We start from the raw sequence: 23,089 nt of genomic DNA, 5'->3' as shown, positions 1-23,089 counted from the left end.
GTATTTGAAATAGCTATGGCATAGCTTTCAGCATCACAGCAACATGCAGCCACCACAGTATGACAACCAACCGAGGGATAGTGTGAGTCCCTGACTGGGAAATGAACCTTGGCCACTGGCAGTGACAGCACCAAATCTTAACCATTAGACCACCAGAGCTGGCTATACAAACACCATTACAAACCACAAAAGGAGGAGTCTTTCTTAACCCTTGGAATTTTCTCACTTTTATTCTGGAGCCATCACTGAAACCAGCTCCATGGATGTTAGGTTCCTCCCATAACATATGAGCACAGAAAGATAGAGGGTTTGTGGGGGAGGGTGGAAGCTCCCCTTAGCACAGCTGAAATTTGCGCATGCTCTCAAGAACAATACTAAGAGAAGTAAAAGGAAATTACAGAAAATTCAAACAAGTCACTAAGTTCCTAGAGAACAGATGGCTGGGTCTACAATTGCATGCTCGTTTATAGCTGTGTACCTCCGACACCTGCCTGGCAACCGGCCATTCCCACTCCAGCAATCCCTCTTCTGAATTCCTAGAATTGCTGCTTTTCCTTCCCACACCCTTTTTGGCTCCGCCTCCCTCCTGGGAGAGGGGATCCATATCTGCAGACCTTCCTGGGACAGTACCCGTTTAGGTGGTTGGAGTTTAAAGTCCAACCCAAACCGTCCTCTTTATCTCGCTGTCAGTTGTCGTATAAGGAAATAGTCCAGCGCAGCGATGTCCTCTCTTTCTCCAGGTCATGAGTTATTTCCTCATAGTTCTTTTCTGACCAGTTTTCCTCTTAAAATAGGAACTCACAAACAAAGCTCTGCCATATTTACCCCAGGCCTGAATAGAACATAGCTTAGATTTCTTTTGGTGTGAGATAGGCAAGATTTGGCCTTCTTGAAAGTAATGACCTGTGGAGTTTTTACCTATATGTGATGCTTCTCCTGATGTTCTGGAGCATAAATTCAGCTACAGTGGGCTTGGGGCTCCTGCTGACAGGCCACGAGTGCCTAATACACAGTACACACCTACAAGATTCTCTGCGTAGCACACATTTTCTGAGAATTGATTCCCTCCCCACCCTACTCTCCTAACTCCTGCTCACCAGCATTTTTGCCGCAGGAGCCACCATATGCATACATTAGGGCCCAGCTCCCTGGGGGTTGTTAATTCATCTGCTGGTGAGCACCAGACAAGCTGAGCCACAGTCCTTCTTTGTGGCTTGTGGCCTTGGAATGAGGTACGAGTTGAACTAATCTCTCTCCAGTGGCTCCACATTTAACTGTAAAACTCAGGTGCTTCTGGCAAGCAAGTCTTCCCCCAAGTAGAAATAGCTAGACTGAAATGAGAGAGAAGGAAGCCAACATCCAGAGAGGCCCGGGAGATTGAGAAGCATCCTGCCAACCTTCTGGTCCCTGGCTCGAAGTACTCATAACCCAGCTGCACCTCTGCTCTTCCTGTGTCTTGATTATTCAATGCTTCCTAGAAGTCTATGGGGGAAAAAAAAACACAAACAACCAGTAAACTGCCAATAAATTGCCCTTTTTGCATAAGGTAGTTTATGTTGTGTTTCTAACATTTGCAACTAAAAGGTCCTAAAAATCATGTAATGTGGCCCTCTTCATTGCCACGTTGTATACTGATAACATCACTGACTGCTGAGAGAACTAAGTGAGATGATTCACGTAGAAGAGTTCTGTCACCTATAAATACAAGCATAAAGGTGTTCTTCTGAAGTCCTTCTATTCAATTAACTAGGAGAAGCATTTTCTGCTTAAAGACCAGAGGGTTTGTTGTGCTTCACAAGTTTCTTCTTTTTCCTACTTTTTGTAATATGTTCTCACTTTCTGTGATCTAGAGAGTTATTTAATATAAAGTCATCTTTAGATTAATAGAACTTTGAATACAGAAGCAATGTATGTCATATAAGCACAATAATAGCATTTCTAAAATAGCTTATTGTACTTCTCAATCTATCATACCTGGATGCTTAGGGATCTGTGAGGTTAGCAAGACATCCTGGGGCTACTTTAAACATTTTTAAACTTCTAAAGACAATTGTACATGAACCGTATATTTATTTATGCAAGTTAATTATGACATCTTGTTTTTCTGCTTTGGGCTAGAATTATATCAACTGAATCAGGCAACTGACTAGCCCCTGTTGCTCCAAAGCTCTGATGGGCTGTTGATACCACAGGCATTCCTCTGATGTAACTGGGGGGCCCGACTGTTGTCAGGTTGCAATATCCAAACTGAATAGCCATAGCAGAGTGGATCTAGACCAGTCCAGGATGGTGGCCAGAATTCAGGAAGCTGCGGCAGTGAATACTGCTTATACGTCCCTATGCTTGACACAACTGCGAGGGAGATAGGTGTGGTTTCATTCACTAGGAAAAATGTTCAAACCGTGAGATAAAAGGGGAAAACAGGAAAAGGTGTCCTGGGTGAGAAAAGATTAGTAACTTCTGGTGTATCACATAATCTAGCATGGTGCTTCCCTAGGCATATTCCCCAGAATACTAATTCTGAGGTATTATAAGGGAGTTACAAAAAGAAGAGTTATATTTTAAAAAGGATCGATTATATTTGGGCAACACTGGGTCAAACAAACTTGTTTGTTTTGCTGCAAGATTTCTCAGAGCCTTTAACATCTTCGTAATTTGCGAGTCTCCAAGACGGTGTCTCCCAAACTTATCTGACTGTGGAACTCTTCTTTTTTGAGGCAGTTTATGAGAGTAGTATTCCATGAAACTTACTTGGGAAGAGCTGGTCTAATAAATTCTCATTAAATCCTTCCTATTTTTATCACCTGGCCCACGTAGAGATTTATAACAGAGCTGGCCCTGTCAGTTGGCAGAACATATGAAATTAGAGTTGGAGATGATTCACACAGCCACCAAAAGCTCTCTTCCACCTCCCGTCAAACCGCCTTCGTGTCTATCATTAAAGTGCCGTTTCTTTGCTTCTTGAATGCTTTTTACTATTCTCGGTACAGATGCTCCTGAGAAGAGAAACAAATTTGGCCAAATGTTCTCAAGCGCTTCAGGAAAACACCTCTAACAGCAAAGCAGGGTGAACCAAGAATCCTGAGGATCTGTGAGGACTAAGCCTGAAGCTGCTAGAAGCGCAACATTTATATCAAGTCTCCTGTTGGATTTGACATTCGTACAAATTTTACATTCTACACCATAATATGCGCAAGTCTGCTTTAATATAAAACTGTTTTAAACTGCTTGGCAGCAAATAGAAGGGATATTGTAAGAAGACGCTCTGCGTTATAGCCTGCGGCTGCCGGCGACCCTGTACCAATGGTCCAGCGGATGAGGAACAAGCCCGGGGAAGGGACACTGATAAGACCCCAAGAAGGGAGTCAGAGAGAGGAAAGACACTGAGAGGGTGGTGGGTGAGGACCAAAGCAACTGTACAAGGGCAGAGGACATGTTTGTAACTGTGGGCAGACTCCTTCAAGTGGAATGTCCCTCACATGCCCCAGGAAGTGGGAGAAGAGGCGTCCCAGTTCTTCCGCAGCCTCTAATTCCCTCTCCCTTCCCATCAGGAAAGCTGCTCTGTGCCCGCAGTAACCTTTCCCTCCACGTTTCTTTCCTTTTCTGTTCCTTAACCTCATTTTGTTACCCCCTCCACTCATTTTCTTAATTTCTTCTTCCCTCTCCCTCTAATCCAAATGTAAAGTTTATTGTCTTCTCTGTGTTGGGGGAAGAGGGGTGGGAGGGCCTGGGATCAAAGCTGTGTCATCTCCTCATAGAGAGGGAAACAATTTCAGTTCCTTTAATTTCATGTCATAAGATCTAAATGGATGTGAACACAATGAGGAAGGAGAAAAAAAAAGAACTTTCTGCCACTTTTTTTCAGTCTGTGCTAACCGGTATTAATGCCAGTGTCAGAAACGGCTTTGGGTATCATTGAGTTTAGTGATTTTCAAGCTTTTGAAATTGAGGAACTCTTTTTCAAATCAACTTATCAGGAACAAAGGAAAATGGTATTATTTTTAGTGTATACATGTAACCATTCCATTCAACATTCAGGACCCAGGAAAGGTAAGAGAAGATAACCTGATGCCTTTCTCCCCACTGCCCCTGCGTGCCCACTCTTTGGGACTGGTATTCCTTCTCTTTTGGCTGCAACTCAGTGCCAGCCTTTTCTGATTCTTCTCAGATTTAACCAAGAAAAAAAAAGAAAATCCTTTGGTCTCTGTATTCCTCCAAACAATTTGAGTTCACTTATTAATCTCATGAGTCCAGTGTAACCAAAACTCTGAGCTCCTCTCCAAGTTTGTGCTCCTCCCCTCTCCAGTGAGGACTGTGCTGGGCTGGCCCCAGCGGTAGGGAGGGGCCTTGGGCTGCCTGCTTCTTCACCTTCCCACCTCTTCTTCTCCCTGCTTTGCCCCAGCTAATTCGTGAAGTTTCTGACACCTCCAGGGTGAAAGGGTCAGGAGAAAGAAGGGAGACAAAGTGACAGGAAAGGGCTTACTTAACAGATGCTGTCATGGTTGGTGCTGGGTTCACTGGGCCTAGTAAGTGTTTAAAGTTGACTCTCTCCGATGGGGTGTTGCCGCAGGTTCTTGGGAGACTCCCTCACTTCTGCAGACTTTGACTTGCTGTCCGTGTGACAAAAGTAAGTGAATGTGTTCAGAGTGGTGACTAATGAGTCTTCTCCAGTCCCCACCTCCGGTCTTTTTCTGTAGAGGTGTCCTCCGGATCCTAGGTAGCTCTCTTAGGGGGAATCTCAGGCAACCCAAGCTAGCTCTTTCTCTTTCTTAGCCTGCATCTGGTCAACAAGAAGCAAGCACCTTTGGCCTTTCATTCAAGACGAGTGCCCTTACTTCCTAAAGTACGGTCTTCCGCTGCACATGGAGTGCTTCAGCCAGCCTCTGGCTCTAGCCCGTCCGGATGAAGTCAGATACAGGTCCACTGGGTCTCCTCAAACTGCAGGAGACACAAATCGAGTGCTCAAATGGTCTCCCTGAAGCTCTGCTCGTAGATCACGGAGGGAGGGGAAAGCACCCTCTCCCCCATCCATGGTAAAGGATGCTAACAGCACACTGACAACTCTCTCCAAAGAAATCTCCCGATTTCCTCCTTTCTTGGCCTCTTCAACTTTAACCTTTTGATATTCCAAAGTGAATGAGGGGTAAAAGTTGCAAAGCTAGTTTTCAACATCTCTTTCTTGGTTCCATCTAGTGATCTGGTTTCTCCTACAATCTATTTTAAGTTCACATTTGTAACCTTCAAACTAAGATGCTGCTTAGACGAACTCAGGAATTTGAAAACAAGAGTTAAGAACGGTCAAAGGTCAGCTTCCACTTCCATGAAGTCAGTCAGGCATCTGCAGGACCTTTGAAATGCCTACATAAAGCCATACCCACCGACAAACACTGGTCTGTTCAAGCTCTTCCTATTAGAAATGAGGAAACTGAGGCCGAGATGAGTTAAGAGATTTACTCAGAATCACGTAATCACAGGCGACAAAATGATGACCAAATCACAGTCCCTCAATGTGACACATCCCAACACCACACTCCTTGGCCAGCTCTCGTGACTCTCAGAGAAACATAGGAATCTTGCATAGGTCTGGCAGCCCCTGTGGCTCTATAGTCAGAAGCCCGGCCTCAAATCCTGGCTCCTCATGTACCCAGGAGTGATCCTGGGCCTTGGGTTTCTAGCTATAAAAGGACGTTGATAATGGTAGGAGGGACAGAATGGGTAATTTATAGGAAGGTACTTTCTAAACTGCTATGCCTTTGGCGAATGTTAGCTGCCATTATTATTATGGTGTTGGGGGACATCACAGTTTGTTCAGGATAACCTGAGTCTTACAATTATTGTGAGATTTATTTTAAGATCACTAATTTGTGGTGGTGTCTGGTCATAGGAAATGCATGGCCTAAACAAATTCCGAAAATTGGAAACTGTATGCAACTGCAAGGTTATCTATTACCTAGCCTATTAAAAGTAAATTCTTTTGAAAAGAGTAGTATGCATGTTGTACTAATGGCACAGTGTTAAAGGACATATATATTTCATCTACATCCAAGGGCTATAAAAAACAGCCAGATAAATAAACAAAAGGAGATGACAAAGCACCATGGAACAGGCATCATCACAGGCCTGGGCAAAACAGTGTCCAGAGCAAGAGGACTTCTGCCTCCCAAGGCTGTCGAAAGGAAACGGCCTTTCTCTGAGAAATCATTCAGTAACACACCTCGAGGCACCCACTTCAACACCACATGGTGCCTGATAGTCTTTCTAACACACAGAGGAAAAATACACACCAGGCAGCTCCCCCAATAGGAGTCGCTGGACCTAATCAAGGTCAAAGGTACAGAGGAGGTCAGGGTAGTCATGGGGTCTCACAGAGGCTCAGAAGGAAGGCTGTTGATCTGGAGGGTCCCTGAGCAGGAAGCCCTGTCTTTGATCGTTGTTTGATCTCTTTGGATTGCAAAATATATGCAGTGCTCTTGTCTGACCTAAGAGCCCTTCAGAAAGAGAGAAAGGGGATGGGGAGAGGAGCACTCAGTAGGGGAAAAACTTCAGTCTTCACTGTCACCGTTTTCTGAGGGAAGTGAGAGAGATCAAAGGAAAGGGTTTCACTTAGACTAGTAAACTCTAGAAGTTGCCATCCAACTTCAGCCTTCCTATAAGGGATGATACGGCCAAGCTTCCATTTGTTTTTATTTATATTTATTAAAAGCAAGTTTGGGATTAACCACATGTAAGTATAAGCAGAAATGTAAATGACCCGCACATGGGAGACAGCGAGGGGGTGCAGAAGGATGGAATGCAGCCCAGTAAACCAAAGGGCCTGCTGGCCCAGTCAGCTCCCCAACAGGCAGCCCGGATCCTTGTATTTTTACGACATAAAGCTATTTCATTTTGTACATTTTCTCAACACAATCATAGATATGCATACGAAATCGCTTGTATTTTCTGCTACGATTTAAGAGAATACGTTCAATGGAGGCACACGAACTTTATTTTATTTTTTATTAAAAAAGTCATTTTTCCTTTAATACTAAGTTAGAGAAGCTCTGAGGACCGTCACTCTACTGTTTCCAAGACTAGTTATCTACAAGTCAAGTCCTTCTACTGAAAGGCCAAATTGGGCTCAGCCCTGAAGAGATACTGTGCAATTTATTCTGGGCATTTGGGACTCTTGAGCATCCAGGAAAGATATGACTGAATGTGGTTAAATGAGGAACGGGAGAACAATGGGAGAGCAAGTTCTGGAAAGCGGCCTTAAGATAAAATCTGTGTTCAGTCAGCATCCCTTTGCCAACTCTGGATGCCCTCTGGATTTTTCAGACTTAATGAGCCACTATCTCCCTTCTATGACTTTGAGCCCCTCCACTGGGGAAATAGGGTTTTAACAATATATGTTCCACAGGGAGGAGCTTAGTTCCTAGAACATTGCATTGGTTCAGTAGACATTGAACTGTATGATCATCAAACTCTGAATGTATTTTTCATCTAACCATTCCCCCTTCATTTAACTCTTCTCTTCCACAGGGACTGATGCTATATGGGCAGGAACAAGTGAGTGAATGAACGAATAAATGGATGTGTTAATAAGTGCATATTGTCTGATTATACATAAAAACATTTGTATGGGCTGTGAATATAATAGTGTTTCTTTCCTAATATTGTTTCCTTGAATATGGGGCCATTATTCATTATGATAAATGCACCTTTACATCTGTAAGACTTTGTGCTATTTACAAAATGCTTTCACATGCATTATCTTATTTAATCCTCACAGCAGTGCTGCAAAGAAGATATTATTATCCCCCACTTTAGATAAGATCAATAATTTGTCCAAAGTACACAGGAAACACAGACGTGGACTTAAACCCAAGTTTTGCCACATATACTTAGCAGTATTTCCCCCGGGTTGAAGGGTGAGTAGGAAGGCGAAGGTTATGTTCATTTGTAAACAGACTCTTCTTTCTGAAGATGTACTGTTGTGCAGTGTCCAGATAGAGCAAGTGGCATCTCTAAATGCCTGACCAGCTCCCCCCCGCCCCAGGTACCTGGCTTGCCACAGGCTATATCTGCTTTTGAAGGCACAGTTGGTCTCATGCCATGTCATTCAATAGGCCTTACATTTGATTGTAGCCACTTGGTGCTAAAATAACTAACCAAAAGAAATTCAGACAATTAACCAGTTATTATTTTGTCTACACAATGACAAACAACCTATGGGGTAGATTTTTGTCTTCGACTTGAATTGCTATATTCATGGAGATGCCACAGTTATTTCCTCTCCAGTTAAATGTCAGCCCACAACAAGGAAGCCAGTAGGCTTGAACAGCAGGAGTCAATATAAAAAGACTAGGACTCAAAGTGTGGCCTGCCTCCTAAGGCCCCTGGTAGTCCTTCTGTGCTAATGATCTGTGTGTCTGGCATTGCTGCTGTAGACACACTTAATATCCTAGAGCTGGAGGCCCTTAGAAATCATTTAGTGGAGTAGTTTTCAAACTTCAAAAAACTGGTACTAAACACTTTATTTAAATAAAATCTAATATAGAATCCCAACGAGCAAAGCAAATCCAAGCAGATTTGTTTTGGTTGAAGAGGAGATTGTGATAAGCCTGAGGCGGCCCTTGCCAACAGGGTTCTAAAAGTAGGTTAACTGTCATTTTCCATATGAGAAAACAGAGGCCTAGAGAGTACCACCTCAGCATCCTAACTTTGCCACCCCCGCTTAGACATCATGCTTCCCAAATATGCCTGATCAAAAGTTACCAGGAGCCCTTGTGAAAAACATAGTTCCCTAGATCCCCTTCTTTTCAGATTCTGGTCAACTGGCTTGGGATGAAATCCAGGTGATTCTTTTCATCAGTGAACTTTGAGAAACACTTGCTGGGTTGAAAGGGCCGAGGATGTCCTCTTGTTTTTTTATTTTATTTTATTTATTTTTTATTTATTTATTTATTTTTGAGGAAGATTAGCCCTGAACTAACTACTGCCAGTCCTCCTCTTTTTGCTGAGGAAGCCTGGTCTTGAGCTAACATCCGTGCCCATCTTCCTCTACTTTATATGTGGGACGCCTACCACAGCATGGCGTGCCAACCAGTGCCATATCCCCACCCGGGATCCAAACCAGCGAACCCCAGGTCGCCAAAGCAGAATGTGAGCACTTAACCGCTGCGCCACCAGGCCGGCCCCCCAAGGATGTCCTCTTAAAGGGAAGGCAAAGAGTAGGCCATTCATCACCTGGGAAGCCAGAGATCCAAGCACTGTCAGAAAAGTTGTCTCTCTTCTCCATAGTCAAGGAATGTCAGTTCTCTGGCTTAAAGGAAAAATTTCAACCAAAAAAATATTTTCATTCACTTTTGACACCACAAGATTTTGAAGATGTGTCGCCTTGGAACGCATGTTTGACTTGCTTCAGTAGGAAGACAGATTTCGTGACATGACCTCTGCTCCCTCGCTGCCCACCACCACCTGATCATCCACTTCTGCTTGGGCACTCCCAGGCTGCTTGCTCTTTGCCCGCATGGTTTACTCCAAGACCTGTTTCCTTCCCAAATCATAGGCGTGTTTCCTCCAACACGCCATCCCTGCCAATGCAGCCTGGACTCCCAGATCAGCTACATCCCCATGCGCTCACTTCACGCTCTAGCCATGCCATCGTGTCTTGTGTCAGAATTTGTGTAACCCAGGTGTCTACTCCCTGGAAGTATGCCAGCCCTCTAGTCTGCTAGTTCCACTCTTTCCTTCAACATTTACTCTTACCCTCACCACTGATATATGAGATTTGCCCCCCTCTTCTTTTTGTTTTAGAAAAAATAAGTTTTTGAATATTTATCTTTCAAAATCTGGGGCTTGTTTCATTTCCTTTCCGGAAACCATGTGGCTGTAATCTGTCCCTCCACTGTACTTGACTCCAAATGCTCTGCCTTGGTCTCTGATTGCTTTTCTGCTAGTCCGAGAACTAGAGGACCACTCTTTGCCTTTGGTAGAATGCTGCCATTGGTGATGCTGGCCTCAAAGGATGGGGTCATAAAGAACCTGGGCCTCTCAGCTCCACATCATCCCGTAAGTCCCTGCACCACCATTAATACAGGGCTCTACTATGTGAACCCAGTGGAGCGAAGATTGGGGGTAATTAGAAGGAATATATCCACAACTGGTTGCTGAATATAATTGTTTCCAGAGTCCAAGGAAAGGGGATTTTAAACTCATGATAGGGGTTTCCTCATGGACAAACTCTAGTTACTAGCCTTGCTCCTGTCTCTTGAGGTCTTTAGAGAGAGCCCCTTCCACAATCCTTCACTGTACGAATAAGTTCCCTTTATCTGTAGATTAATTATATTTACCCTAGAACTTGTCCCAACCACACCGATGTTGCTCCCTAACACACACACACACACACATACACACACACACAGGCCTACACACATGCACATCAGTTCAATCCACAGGATAAATATCCATCGCAGCCCTCTGAGAGTCTCACCCTCACTAGGAGCAGGGCACATGAGGATGGTTCAGGGCAAGCTCCTGAGAGCCACAGCCTCTCTATTTCAGGGTCACTTTGCAGGTGCAAGGTGAAGCTATACCTCTTTATTCTCTATCTCTACTCCTGCTCGTCTCTGGGTCACTTTTAAAACACACATGCACAGGTGCACACACACACTCCCAAGAAGAAACAAAAATTCACTTTCATAAAGCCAAGCTAATCTTCAAAATTTTCCCAACCCCAGAGAAAAGCACCCTTTTACCCAGTTATGCAGAGGAATTATTGATTCCTTTAGTCCAACCTCCTTGCTGCAGCCAATATCTTCTCACCGCAACAATCAGGCTGAGCGGATTGCTCACATGGCATATTGGTGGCACTACCAAAATGTGATTAAAATCAGTCCTATGCTTTTTCTGTTGGGTTATTTTGTACTCTCCAAAATACTGTGAGGTAGGGGAGCGGATAAGGCATATTGCTAGTTACCTTTCAATATCCATCCTCCCTTTCCATAGCAATAGAGCTTTAACTGGGCAATGGCTGCTTGGCCGAGGACCACTGCCTTACCAAGCCACTCCTGCAGCTAGAAGTGGACCTGTGAGCACTGACTCTGGCTGATGGAATGTGAGAAAGAGATATGTGTCATTTTTCTCAGTTTTGCCCTTAAAAAGATTGAGTATAAGCTCCTGACCCTTTCCTTCTTCCTGTTAGCTATGGGATGACTAGAACAAAAGCAGGCACCTTAAACTCAAAGATGGACTACCTCTCTCGACTTCTGCAGAGAAAGGAATAAGCATCTACTGTGTTGAAGTCAGTGCATCTTGGGTACTCGTTGTTGCAGAAGCTTAGCTGGACCCCTGTCAAATACAGTGGCCATCGTCATGGATGTCAAGCCCTTTGAAGGGGACAAAGCCATGGAGCTTTCCTCAACCATCCTAAAGATTGCTTTGTCAGAACTTGGACACTTTTTAACAGAGTAGACGTACCATATTATGAAATGTAACATTTTACTCCGCATCCGTTTGTAGATTTTTGCTTAGAATAGTTACCAATTTTTCTTTGTTAGGACAGTGCTGTCCAGTGATTGTCATTGTCTACTTTAACAGCAGCCTACACCTCGCCTGGGAACTTAAAAGTATAACACACTTTCTGGAAGCAATGATTTCTTTCTCTTTATTAGGTTCAGCAGACAATTTGTATCCTTGAAACTTAAAGGCAGAAAACTTACAACCAACCGGGATAAAAGAGGCTTTACAAATACGGAGAGGAAATTAAGGGTCCAGATAATGAGAGCTAATTTGTATTAACTCAGTGAATGCAACTCTCTCCCTCAATCCTTCTCCAACAGTCCTACTAAGACCCATAAGTGACTAAAAGTGAAATGACCTTAACATTGCCCAAAAAACTCTGGGAGGCAGAAATTTAATTTTAAACTGCTATTCCTCATCCTCATCAGGAAGAATAAATCACCATTTGCCAACCCGACACTAACTCCATCCAAAGAATGGATGCATTTAACCCTATTTTCAGATTTGCTTGATAACTAATAATAGCAATCCCATATGGCATTTACTATGTACTAACACCATTCTATGTGATTTGCACATATTAACTCTTCTAATTCTTACAACCCTATGAAGTAGGTATAATTAGTTTTCCCATTTTACAGACAAGGAAACCAAAGGCACAAATATATTTTACATGCTTGTTAGTAGACTAAATATTTTTTAGTAGGTGTGAAGAGCGCTATCTTCAAGAGACTTTTTGTTGCTCGCAAGCTGAGTGATAGTTGTTGATGAAATGCGAGCATTCACATTTTCACTCATCATTACCCTCCCACCAGCAATTGTACTCCACTGAAACTGACCTGCTTCCTCCTCGGGCAAAAATAAATTAGCCGACTGTACTGAGCATGTACCTAAAAGTCAGATTATTCTCAGCTAGATCGACTGTTCTCCTGTTCAAGAAAATGGTATCTTCATGTTTTATAGAGCACATCTCAGTGTTCAAAATTTTCATCATGTCGTTCGTCTACTTATTATCACTCCACAGATTTTTTTCCTTAGAACATCTAGTTTATTGCTCTATAAATGTCCACAAGAACTGGAATCCTAATATTTACCTTTGTTCTGAAAAAAAATGAGTATTGAAATACTTATCTTTCAAAATCTATTCTTAATGAGAAGCAACAGTTACAAACAGCCCGTAAAAGGTACATTGGATTTTGACCATTTTAGCTATGAGTCAGCTCTTGCAATGGAATTTATTTATAACTCCCTGTTTTCTTTGAACAATTCCAAAGATTTTTATAACTTTTTAGTGTCAAGACAATACTATCGTGTTATATTGTCACACTGTTTTACAGTATCCAATTCCACCATTGAAATAGTTTTGAAATGTTGAAATAGTTTTGTTGCTTGCCAATTCAAAGTTGGACAGTCCAAATTACATTTCTTCTCTAAATACTAATTTTTGTCTACGATTTATGGGGCAAAAATTCATCGTTTTCTCGATTCTCACCTTCTTCCATTTGGAACAGCAAAGTGATTAACTAAAAAAAACGAAAACTAACTAAATTTGTTAGCAATATCCCTTTTCAGATAGAAGTGGCCATGTGTCCTGACCAAGGACATATAATAAGTAGATGTCATTGGATGGGACTTTTAGGAAACCTCTTTAAAAGCAGTGCAGACTCAGCTAACAAATATTTTCCCTTGCCCTTTCTCTTCTTCCTTCCTGGAGAGTAGATGAGATGCCAGAAGTGGTGCAATGAGCTTGGGTTCATGAAGCAACTAGCATCCACTAAGGATGGCTGAATGGAAGTACAGAAGGAGCCTGCATTATATTGATGGCAGGGAACCGCCATCTCGGTCCTGAAATGCCTTGCCCAGACATCACATAATGTGAAGAAAATAAAAGCCTTCATTTGTTTCAGCTTCTGTTTTTCTGGTTTCTGTTACTCACAGCCAAGCGCAATTTCTAACTTCTGAGTGATCAGATTAACAGTAACACAGAATATAAAGGTTTTCAACATCTTGAAGCTTAAAAATTGGGATAGGTCTACAAAGCGTGGGTAAACATTGTGTTATACAGCCATTAGGTATTTTCAAGCAGTATGTGAAATCAAATCATCTGTTGGGGAATCAGATCAATCATTTGACAGAATGATCCAGTTATTAAGAAACAAAAAATACTAATGCTATCATCCATGCTCTGTTTATTTCAGTAAAATAAATCTGGACATAGAAAAGATGACATGCGCCATGATTTTTGAATTATGAAACTGACAGGAAGCCTATAAAGTTTTGGGTTTTTTAACATGAAGAATTCTTGTGCTCAGGAATATACACATATGTAGTATTGTTCACACAGGGAATGAATTTTTACCTTTAACAATGGAAGCAGTAGGAACCTCTAAACTGTAGAATTGAAAAAATTATGAAAAGTAGTAAGAATAATGAGTCTTTTTCTATAAATATGTAATAACAGTGATAATAGCCACTTTTTTTTTTTTTTGCTGGGAAAGATTTGCCCTGAGCTAATCTCTCTTGCCAATCTTCCTTTTTTGTCCCCCTCCCCAAAGCCCCAGTACATAGTTGTCTATCCTAGTTGTAAGTCTTTCTAGTTCTTCTATGTGAGCCACCACCATAGCATGGTTGCTGATAGAAAAGTGGTGTGGTTCTGTGCCCAGGAACCGAACCAGGCTGCCAAAGTGGAGCAAGCCAAACTTTAACTGTGAGGCCATAATGCCTGGATCAATAGCTACTATTTAAAATATGCCAATAATGGGCCAAATCATGTAGTCGATCTTGAAGAAGAGAAGAATTCAGTGGATGCATTGATGTATTGCTGAGTTCATTCTTCTTTTGTTACATATCCCCAAGAAAGTCTCCATTCCCAGTGCAAGGACACAGTGAAGACATTTGGAGAGGCATTTTATGTAATTAAAAATCCTCTCAATGATAGCTCCTACCACAACTGTATTAATTTTCTATTGCTATATAAATTTTCACCCACTTAGTGATCTGATACCCAATTATCACCTCATGCTTTGAGTAGGTCAGAAGTCCTGTAGGGCATACTGGGTTATTGGCTCAGGGGCTCACAAGACTAAAATCAAAGTGTCAGTCAAGCCACCTTCTCATCTAGAGCTTGAGACCCTCTTCCAAGCTCACTCAGATGGTTGGTAAAATTCAGTTTTTTCCAGTACAAGACTGAGGCCCCCATTTTCTTGCTGGCTGTCAGCCAGGGGTCTTCAGGTTCTAGCCGTATGCCCTCCTTCTCTCACAATGTGGCAGTTGTTTGTCTTCAAGGCCAGCAGAAAAACATGTTACTGATGCTTTACCTTCCTTTAAAGAGCCCATTTGATTAAGTCAGACTCACCCACAATAATCTCTCTTTCAATTAACTCAAGGTCAATTAGTAACGTAATCGTGGGAGTGATGTTCCATCATATTCACTGGGCCCCACCCACACTCCTGGGGAGGGGATTTTAGAGGGCATGTACGCCAGGTCACACAGTCTTGGGGCCATCTCAGAATCCTTCCTACCACGACAACCTACAGCATTGTGTTGCTTGAAGAAGTAGTTATAACGGTTACTTTTAATTCACAGCTCTGAAGAGGAAGGCTATGTCCGTATTCTCACCTAATTATCTGGAAATTCTTTGTCAGCACTGCACTGTCACCACCGTTTTGAAATTAGGCATTCAACACTTTAGCATGACAATTTCTTCAAACTAGAATAAAAAGAGATTAGCTATTCCGATTCCACTCTTTTGTGTACATGCCATAAACAGTGCTCTCAGACCTCCACCTATGGGGTTGGTACCCAGGAGTTTTCTCCTCAGGCCAGTCCCACTGCATTGTTCTGGAGCTACCAGCAATGGTGGCCACTTCCTCATTAGGCTAGTTCTTCAGTGTGGCTCTGGACTTTACTTACGGAAACTTAGCCATTTTCTCCAGCCTTCCCAGTTATACCCTGAGCTACCTAATCCCCTTTGCTAAATCTATTTTGGCTAAAACTAGCCAGAGTGAATTCTGTTATTTGCAAACAACAGCCTTGACCAAGACAGTGATTGATGGCAGATGTGGTGGTGGACAGCAGGCCTTTCAGGAAATGAGAACTTGTGGCTGCTTCTCTGATGTAGTCAGGTTAAAAGGCCAAGAGAATCCAGCCCATGGCAGCAGTGGAGAGAGAGTTACTTAAACAATCACTCGCTTATGGAATGAGGAGCCTATCAGGGGCAAGGCTTTCAGGGACCACGTGATGGCAATTGTACAAGAGTAGAAAGGCATGTGGAAGAAAAGACTGAAGGCTTTCTTATAACAATCAGTCTGGAGGCTTCTGATTGTTATAGAAACAAAAAGACCGTGTGATGGCTAATATTATGTGTCAACTGGGCTAGACCATGGTACCTAGATATTGGGTCAATGTATACCTATATACTTCATATGTATGTGCATACATAAACACACACACACATCCTATTGGTTCTATTTCTCTGGAGAACTCTAAGTAATACAGATAGGCATAAAATTTGACCATGACCTGGATCAAGTTGTGGTCATAGAACTATGTACACCCTAAAAAAAATGCCTCATGTGGCCACGTGGCTATTACAACTGAAAATATAACACACAGTGTTATCCTATGATTGTTGATTTATAACATCAGCTGATTTCACAGTCCCGTCACTTCTCTTATGGAAGTATTGCTTAGGGGAGAATCACACCACCCTTCAGACTCCTAATAATTAGAATGGGGCATATGGGAGGAGTCTGGTGAGTCACCGTACTCCAAACCCCCTAATTTCACCGAGCCTTCCCAGTCCAGCTTAAGCAGCCCTTCCTGGTCTGCCTGATGGGGTTGTTCCTGTCTTGAATTCCATGGAATGACCTAGACAGAGGCAATTCCTTTGTAAGGGAAATCTACTTCTCCTCATTCCCCTCCCCTGAGAATACTCATCGCCCATTGACTTAGAATTAGAGATTTCCAGAAGCCTATTACAAAGTCAAACGAGGAAAGAGAAAGCTTACACACACAAATGTATACATGCATGCATGCATACAAGTAAGCAAGATTTTTGCTAATTAATATCAGCAAAAATCTGGGGAATATATGTGGGAATGCATTTTGAGCATGCTTGCAGTAGATGGATTTTCCAGTGACGGCAGAACAATATCTCCCATCCCACATGCTCCAATTTGATGATCTTCCCATCAAGAGTTGAGCTCTCTTGTTCCTTCCCTTTGAATGTGAGTTGGCTTGTGACTCACAGGAGTGAAGTTACGTGATTTTGAGGCTGGGTCATAAAAGGCAGTGGTCTCTATCCAGCTCTCTTCAGGATGCTCACCTTCAGAATCTAGACACCATGCTGTATGGAAGTCCAAGCAACCATACAAAGAAGCTGCATGCAAGGCTCCTAGCCCATGGCCTCAGCTGAGATTCCAGGCAAAGGCCAGCATCAATCACCAGAAAGGTGAGAAAGCAGACCTTTACTCAGCTCCCCACCCCACCCTTGATTTAAAATTTTTCCAGCTGAGGCTTCAGACATCATGGAACAGAAACAAGCTGCTCCCATTTTTGAATTCCTGACTCTCAGAATCCTCAAAAAGAAATTTTATGGCCCTGAGTTTGGGTCACTTGTTACACAGCATTGGTAACTGAGACAGTACTTGGGCCAGCGAACATAAATTTAGATTTGTCTGAGTTCCTGAAATGAGTGCACTTCTTATCTATTCTGGAGTCAATAAGCGAAGTCAAGTAACTAGAGTTTACAGTTTTGCTCAATCAGCTCACTGAAACCTGGTTCTAGTGGTGGTCTTCCCTAAAGGAAGATGTAAAAAGAAAAGTTTGATATTATGAAGAGGAAGAGATATAAAGATTTGGGATAAATAAGAATGTTGATGAATATTTATAATTTGCAAACCACTTACACACACACACACACACACACACACACTGTGGCCCTCAAAAGAGGCCAGAAGAAACTCCTTTCACCACACCATTGAAAAATACATTGGTGAGTGGAGGGCTGACGTCTTTGAAAAGGGACACTGCCGTGGAAACGGGCTCTCTGCTGAGCAGACCTTTGGCTGACAGAAGCCTAGCAGCACTTCTTCATTTCCAGAGACAAGATGGACATGGTTATGGTCATAGGGAATTGGTCAGCACAATAATTACATGATTCATAACAAAGTGATCTTCGACAGTGCTTTGCCAGGATCCCCAGAACGAAAATACAGGGCCAACCTACTTAGATCTTTTTTGATATAAAAGAAAAAGTAAAAATAAACAACAATAAAACAACGATCTCCTAATTCTGAAGAACAAAGGCATAAAATGAGCTGTCATGATAGCATCAAAACCCAACAAAGAATGCCCAGACTGAGTCAGTTCATAGATCAGAAGCCCAGCAACGAAGGAGGGAACCCAGAAACCCCCTGAGGAAGGACCCTAAGATGACGTCACATGTAAGTGATGTATAAATCTTTCTTCTGGCCTTCTCCAGTGGGCTCTGCAGCCATTTTGCAAGGATGGCTGTGTGCTACTGGAGAAAGGAAAACACTTTTGGGGATTACTGGATATTTATTGGCTCTGAGCTAATAGGTAATCCATAGAAACCCAGGCTTTTACTCTGGCCCACTGGTCAGGATGGGAGCACCTGGGCACCAGGTGATAAGTCAGTTTTGAGGACCTAGTCAGCCTTAGAGTGGATCCAGTGCCTCCACAAAGCCATCTGGTTGATATTTTCCCAGGTCTCAAAAGTGAATTTGAATAAAAATACTCAACAAAAGCCCCATATTGGCCCTTGACCCCTAGAATAAAAGCTTAAATTATGATAGAAATGGCCAAATGTAGTCCGGAGACCTATGTGCTCTCCCAAAATGTTAAATCAAAAGCAGTACCACACACCTGGGGTAATCATAGAGACTAGGGCCACCGTTAAAGACTTAAAAGATGCACAGCTGGTGACTGTTATCACACTGTCATCTAATTTACCTATCTAGCCCTTGCAGAAGAGAGATGAGTCTTGCAGAATGACCAAGGGTTATTTTACATTCACATGACTTGTCGCATCATCAGGATGCTATTCTTTAGTAAAGAAAATATGTCTAGACCCTGGAATGTAGCTAGTGATCTGACAGTGCCTTTTTCTCTGTCCCAATGGATACAGAATACTAGAGGCAGTTTGTTTTTTCCTGGCAAGGACAGACTCAAACCTTCATTGGCTTCAGTGCCCAAGAGCAATACGAACTCACTGACTCTGTTCCATAACTAAGTGCACAGAACATCATAGTGGTCTATAAACTGGTGACTTTATACTAATGCAACCCAGTGCACAGGAAGATTAGCTAGGTGTGTTCATAAAACGCACACATATCAAAAGATAGAGGAGCTGAAAAATACAAGGACCTAACACGTCAGAGAAATTTCTGGGAGACCAGTGGACTCAGGTTTCTCAAAATGTCTCCTCCAACATGCAAGAAAAGTATTGTACTGTGCACCCCCCTGTCGCTGAGAAAGGAGAGCAGTGCTTGCTCAATCTTTTTGCATTTTGTAGAAAATATATACGACATTTGGTTATGCTTCTACAAATAATTAACAAGTCCGCTGAAAGTCGTCCAGCTTCGAGTGCGGCGCAAACCAAAGAAGACTCTAGAAGATCTAGACTACAGTGCCAATGCTCAATTTCAAAGTACAGTATCATTTTCAGTAAGTAACTATATATTCTCCTTTTGAGAAACCCTTGGCTTGCTGTTGGACCCTGAATGTTTGAGAGTGGTACACCTTGTGACCATGGAAATTAAGCTGGAAATAAGATATGTGTTATCTTATCTACTGAGCTATAAAGTCAGATATTCCTTGATGCATTCCGTCATCCCTTGGAAATGGTTTATATTTGAACAGATTCAAATCGGTCCTGAAAACACAAGTTGCAAGAGCAGGTGACCCATACTGTCATTCCATCTACTCTTGCCATGCTGCCATCATTGTCTCAATCCACACCTCTAGACTCATTAAGGAATTTCTATGACCAGGTGACTGAGAAGAAAAATATTCCAGTTTACTATCGTCCCATTGGATATGACAATCCTGAGAAGCACCCTATGGGAACCTCTATGTTATAGAAGTATTCTTCTGGCCCTCATTGTGTAGCAGTATTTCATTGTCCCTTTTAATGCAGCTCAATCACTCTACCTACAGAAGTGGACAGCTACATCATGACAATCCCACTCAGGGGTGACCTAATGATCACTGTAGAAAAATAAATACTCCCAATAGGCAGAACTTCAAATAATACATCTCATGATCCATTTACCTGGAAAGGAAGATAAGCCACAGGTCTACATTAATTTATGGTCAATAGCTAACGGTTTCATTGGATAGTCAGGGACTTGAGAAGAATAAGATTGGAGGGCTGGTGATGAAGAAGATTAGAACAAAGACCAATCTAGACGTTTAGACTATTCTAGAGTTCAAGATCATTTGTGTTCCAGGTGAATATACAAAAAGACTGACACTAAGTTTTCAATAAACAGTTGGACAAGATGACCTGCTGTGTGGATTTGTTAACCTCTTTCCACAATCATCCCAGTAATTTACTGAATGGTCTCATGGAAAAAGTGGTTATGGGGGCTGGCCCCGTGGCCGAGTGGTTAAGTTCTCGCACTCCGCTGCAGGCGGCCCAGTGTTTCGTTAGTTCGAATCCTGGGCGCGGACATGGCACTGCTCATCAGACCACGCTGAGGCAGCATCCCACATGCCACAACTAGAAGAACCCACAACGAAGAATACACAACTATGTACCGGGGGGCTTTGGGGAGAAAAAGGAAAAAATAAAATCTTTAAAAAAAAAAAAAAAAAAGTGGTTATGGTTTCAGACAGAACTTATTTTTTCAAGCCCATTAATTCATGGGCTTAACAGCTTGGACTTCCTCTCCCTCCACATGTATAGATATTACTTCTGCTGAGTTCCCGGTTTCAAAGCAACAGTGGACAAACATGAGCCCTGCCATATGGTACCATACCCCAAAAGGAATAACCAGCCACCTGATGACAGGTTAATTACATAGGGCCTTTTCCAACATGGTGAATGTTGGAATCTGTCCTCTCTGAAACTGATACATTCTAGACATGGATTTGTCTATCTTGTCTACCAAGTTTCTGCCAGCAACACCATCTGTCAACTTACCGAATGCTTCACTCGCTGTCACCATTATTCACATAGCATTGCTTCTGACCAGGGATCTTATTTTATAGCAAAAGAATTACAAAATTAGATTGATGAATTTAGGATGCCTTAAGATTTTCAACCAGGAGCAGTTGGCTTTGTAAAGCAATGAAGTGACTTATTGAAGATTCAGTTTGGGTGCCTACTGGAAGATTTCACACAAAGTTGTGATGACATCTTGTAGAACACAATATATGCTATAAAATAGCCATTGATACATAGTGTTTTTTTCAACCATGGCCAGAACATATGCACTTAGAAACCAAAAAGTGAACATGGGAGTGGCACTTCCCACTATCCCCTCAACGGTCCACTAACAAATTTTACTTCACATCCTGGCACGTTCAACTGCGATGGTTTAAGGACCTTAGTACTCAAGGGAGAACGCTTCCACCCTTGAGACACAATTGCGTCTCAAACCACTTGACAAAGCAGACGAGGGGATTACCATGTCAGCAGTGGGACTGAGCATGATTAAAAAGGGATATTACTGCTACACAATGTAAATGTGGAAGAATATTTCCTAAACAAGGGTTCCTATAGGGTGCTTCTTAGTATTTCTATGTCCATTCATAAATGTTAATGGAAAACTAGAGCACCCTCATACGGGCAGAACCACCAGGGGCTCAAATCCCAAGGAACGGATGTTTGGGCTTCTCCACGGTAGGTAAAGCAGCCCAGTTAACTGAGCCAATACTGATCTGAAGATAAAAGGAATGTAGAATGGTTAGTTGTTGATGAAGACAGTTATAAACATCAACTAAAGACCCTTTGCAGAAAATATAACTGATTTTCTGTTTTACTCTTGCTTCATTTAGTATGTTTTGTTGGCATTTACTTTATAATTTAGTCCATATACTAAAAACATCAAGGCAGAGTTGAGAAAACATAACCATCACTACATATATTAGACCCAGAAAAGATTGCACTAAGTAAAGAGTCTTGGAGTCTCCTTGTCTGGGGAGAAAGTGAGGTTTTTTCTTTGTAGGAGAGATTGTCACCCTGTTAAGCAGGAACATAGTTTTTGTTGCTACTTTTAAGTTTGGAAAATAGATGTATATCCAGATAAAGGGTGGACTATAGTAGACCTGTTTTTCTGTGAGTTCTCAAACTATTTTAAATATTCTTTTTGCTTTTGATTTTTTCCTATTTTGTAAACCTTCTTTCCCCAGGTAAAGTCCCAAAAACTAGATATTTACAGACTCCTTTACAAATAGTGCAAGCAGTTACCTGGTTTCAGCCCTGCGGGAAAATAGGGTCTGCATGGGAAATTCATGTTTTGATGGTATGAATGGCGCCAGAGGTAGAGGTAGTGATGGAGTCTCCTCTCTAATCCGTGAAATACGGTTATGGAGTCAGTGGCAGTGGCGGTGGCCGCTTCCTCCTCAGGACAGATCTGTGGAGTGGTTCTGGAGTTTGTGGTGGTGACAGACAACAACTCCCTCCCGGTCTGTGGCGTGCCTCAAGGTATTGTTCCTGGAAGCTTGATCTGTTTCTCCAACTGTCCCAATGATCCTGTGTAAGGGACCAGAGAGTTCATCATTTGATCTAAGACACATTTGGGAGTAAAAGAAGATGCTGTTAATAATGTCAAGAATAGACCAGAACTGGACTGAACAGATGCGACACATAGTAACTCTAACACTGTGATTTACTTAATACATTTTGCTGCTTAAATTAGTCAGAATAAGACTTGCTTGTTTTTTCCTATGAATCCTAACAAAATACCATTGGATTTTTAGGATTATAAAATTAGTTAACAACGTAAGTGGACCCTGTGTCCTATATTGTGCCTATAGTACAGGGAAGAATATCCTGTTCTACATATTTATAAAGCAAATTCAGATTAATTCAAATCCATAGAATCTATTATATCAATATTAGTTGACTTAACGTAGCCATATGCTTGTTGCCTAAAGAACCATGACTTCCACTGATGTGTTGTTAATGAAGCCTAGGGAATGGAAACAAAATATTTTGTCACGAGGTTTTTATAAATAGTGGTTCACTGACATAGGTGAGTCGAGGTTGTTAAACACAATATTACTACGACAGAATATAAACTTAAAGAAATCTTGAAGTTAGTGTCCTTGTTAAAGTTGTCATTATCTAATTTCTCTGTAAGTCATTACTTTATGCTATGAATGATAGCTATATGCATATTGTTCTATGTTATAAATATACATATTTGTACTATAATACTACTAATTTCAGAAATCCAAGAAGAAATAAATATGGGTCTCATTCATCATTCCAGTGTCTTCATTCAAACAATGTTACCGAACACTTACTGGCACTTTACTCACTCGTTCAGCAATTCATATAGGCACTAGGCTAGGAGCCAAGAATACGATGATGAGCAAAACAGACATGATCCTAGG

The 23,089-nt window shown here is 42.0% G+C and overlaps 1 long non-coding RNA gene across 2 annotated transcripts in view; it reads right to left on the bottom strand.

Annotated features, from left to right (window-relative positions):
- Positions 1-23,089, bottom strand: part of LOC139076993 (uncharacterized) — an 82,108-nt gene that overhangs the window by 14,607 nt on the left and 44,412 nt on the right. For both annotated transcript variants that reach the window (XR_011529083.1, XR_011529082.1), the window contains exon 2: positions 21,939-22,223. This is a non-coding gene — a long non-coding RNA (uncharacterized lncRNA). The remainder of the gene's footprint in view (positions 1-21,938; positions 22,224-23,089) is intronic.

The sequence above is a fragment of the Equus przewalskii genome, chromosome 18, assembly GCF_037783145.1.
Source record: "Equus przewalskii isolate Varuska chromosome 18, EquPr2, whole genome shotgun sequence".
Classification (NCBI taxonomy): domain Eukaryota; kingdom Metazoa; phylum Chordata; class Mammalia; order Perissodactyla; family Equidae; genus Equus; species Equus przewalskii.
The sequence above is the reverse complement of the archived record's forward strand: the minus strand, read 5'-3'. Positions and strand labels throughout refer to the sequence as shown.